This window comes from Callospermophilus lateralis, chromosome 17 (assembly GCF_048772815.1).
Source record: "Callospermophilus lateralis isolate mCalLat2 chromosome 17, mCalLat2.hap1, whole genome shotgun sequence".
Taxonomy (NCBI): Eukaryota; Metazoa; Chordata; class Mammalia; order Rodentia; family Sciuridae; genus Callospermophilus; species Callospermophilus lateralis.
The window spans coordinates 38,423,215-38,426,450 of NC_135321.1; the positions used below are offsets into that span (position 1 = coordinate 38,423,215).

Below are 3,236 nucleotides of genomic sequence, written 5' to 3' on the forward strand. Positions count from 1 at the left end.
ATGGAGAAAACAGCATGTGTGAGGCCCCTCTGCTGGGAAAGGGGATGGCAAAACTACAGAAACAGAACCTATGACTAATAGTGCCATGGACTCCAGTAAGAAAGTGAAGAAAAATTGGGAAGTTGGAAAGGTTAAGCAAGAAGCAGATCCTAATTTTGTAGGACAAGTTAAGAACTTTCCTTTTGCCTTTCCAGTCTTGGCCTTGGAACCTGAAGCCTCCACAATGTTGATGCCTAAGAAGAATCAGATTGCCATTAATGAACTCCTTTTTAAGGAGAAAATAATGGTAGCCAAGAATATTCACATGGCCAAGCACCCAGAGCAGACAGATAAGAATGTGCCCAACCTTCACGTCATGAAGGCCATACAGTTTTTCAAGTCTCAAGGCTATGTGAAGGAAGTTTGTCCGGAGACTTTCTACCTTACCAACAAGGGCATCTAGTAAAAATATCTCCATGATTACCTTCATCTGCCACATGAGATTGTGCCTGTACTCTACGCCTTAACTGATAAGAAACTAGCAGGCCTCGGCCCAAAGGTCTGGAGGGTGAGCATCCTGCAAGACCCACAAGAGGGGAAGCCAACAGAGACACCTACAGACAGAATGCTATGCCCCCTGGTACTGATAAGAAAGCAGAGGCTGGGGCTGGGTCGGCAACCAAATTCCAGTTTAGAGGAAGATTTGGTCATCTATGTGGTCAGCCACCTTAGTGAAGTTGGAGGGCATTATTTTGTTTTGAATAAACTTGAAGCGAGAAAAAAATAAAAAAAGAACTTTCCTTTTCTCCCAAGAATAATGGAAGTCGATGGATGCTTTTGGCCAGAAGAATGATAAGAAATTTGAGGACACATACTTAAGGAGTGAACATAGACTTAGGAAGACTGACGGCAATCCAAAAATAGGGATGATATTTTGGGGTAGAAGAATGAAAGTAAATAGTAAGAAACACAAAAAGATTTAAGAGATAGGAGGTAAAGTCAACAGAACTTGTTAATGAATTGCATGTGTGATGTAAGGAAAAAGAATGTGCCAAGTACGAACGACTCCCAGACTTTGGCTTAAGAAAGTGCTGGAAGGCATGAGGATTCCTGAGTTTTACAACATGAAGTGAAGATAAATTTGGTCTCAGCCATGATGTATTTAAGATGCCTGTGAGATAATCAGAGATGCTGAATAAAGAGTTCCTGGACATACATGTCTGATACTCCAAGGAGAGATTCAGGTGAGAATCTAAGATTGGTTCATATAAAAAAAATGGTACTTGAGCAAGTAATATTTTCTCTTCAGTACTGGGGATTGAACCCAGGGGCACTTTATCACTGAGCCACATTCCCGGTCCTTTTTATTTTGAGACATAGTCTCGCTAAATCTAGCCTAGCACCTGCCAACCTCCTGCCTCAGTCTCCTGAGTTCCTGGGATTACAGGAGTGCACTATCATGCCGTTCTCAAAGATGCTACTTGACACTTGTATGAATATGATCACTGATGGATCTGAGGAATGATAGGACTGAGCCTGGAAGATCTCTTGACTCTTAAATGCCTGATCCTAGAAGATGAGCTAGCAAAGAAAGAATAGAGAAATCTGAGAACTGGGAAAGAAGGATGTCACATATGCCAACAGAAATCAGTACCTGGACCCTATAAAGTGAAACAAGTACTATGAGAACTCGAGCTAGAAAATAAAGGGATTTTCAGCATTAAGTTTCTCAGGATACAAACCTTGGCTTTCAACTTTCCTAAGAAATATATTGTAAGATTTAACTAGAAAGAGTGGCCCAAACATTGTTAATTGGAAATTGAAGATCAAGATATACAAATTAAAATAAACAGCTGTTTCAGATGATTCCTATCTATAGGTCCAGGTAAGTTGCATTCTAGGGATGAAAATGAAAACATCACAATTATAATAATAATAGCTGTTTGTTGAAAACCTTTCACTGAAAATCTTTATGTCCAACCTGTAGGCAGCATGAAATGAACAAAAGGGATATCTGTCTTCCAAGGATGTCTGTCTGCTAAGATTTGCCTAAACCAAGCCACACCCTGGCACACTGGCTTCATGTCTCCTTTTCCTGCTCTGTGTCTGTTTCTGCTGACCTGCATCCCCATCCCCAAAATCAGTTCACTGTAGTTTCTTCCCTTTTGACTCAGTGCATTTGAACTGGGCACAAATGAACCAGTCTCTGGCTTCACCTCCCGAAGTCTTCAGGACCAGAGCTCACAGGTAACTCAAAATCTACAGACCAAGAGACCCATCCCTGCCATATTCCCAAGGTGGGTTGAATATCAATTTCCTTCCTTCCTTCCCTCCTTCCTTCCTTCCATCCTTTCTTTTTGTGGTACTGGAGATTGAACTCAGGGGCACTCGACCACGGAACCGCATCCCCAGCCTTGTTTTGTATTTTAATTAGAGATAGCCTCTCAACTGGGTTGCTTAGGGCCTCACTAAATTGCTGAGGCTGGCTTTGAACTCATGATCCTCCTGTCTCATCCTCCTAAGCCACTGGGGTTACAGGTGTGCCCACCACACCCAGCTAAATATCAATTCTTGATTATGATGGTAATCACTTCCAAATTAGATGTGCAACAATATCAAAGAACATCAGCAAATAGTACTTGAGCAATGATGAAGGCAGACACAGAGAGAAATAAATGTTCCATCAAGAAATCCCAGGTTTAGAATAATGTAGACACAAACTATGTTGATTTCATCTAAACATGTCCAACATGAGATTAAGTGATGTGATGCCTCAAAGGCAATTCTAAACTGTTTTAAAATAAATACATCCTTTCCTGTATTACAATTTTTACAAACCTCAAATCAATTTGCCTCCTCATCATATTAGGACACATCACATAATAATCAACTTGGTATTTATCAGGAATATGCAAGAAAGAAGACTTACAAATGCAATCTTCACTTTGATGTAGACATGTTTGCACTGAGGAGTCTCACTCATGACATCACAGGCCTTCAATAAGCACTAGCCACTCAGTATTTAGGACAATGGATTGTGATCAAACTTCTAATTTTTTGGTGAAAGGAATACTTTCAGGACTACAAATGTCCTCCCCAATAAAAACTTCTAGCTCTATTGAAATAGTACACCCATCACTAGACAACATTCTATATGTAGTCCCTTTTGATAAAGCATCTACAATAGACCTCTTTTTCCAAAGATAATGCACACTCTGGAAATTAACAGTGAGAATCATATAGCCTGATAAAATTCT

General features: G+C 40.3%; 1 pseudogene; it reads left to right on the forward strand.

The window, feature by feature from the left end:
- The first annotated feature begins 223 nt into the window (after nt 1-223).
- Nucleotides 224-711, forward strand: LOC143382891 (small ribosomal subunit protein eS10 pseudogene; annotated as a pseudogene).
- Nucleotides 712-3,236: the final 2,525 nt, after the last annotated feature.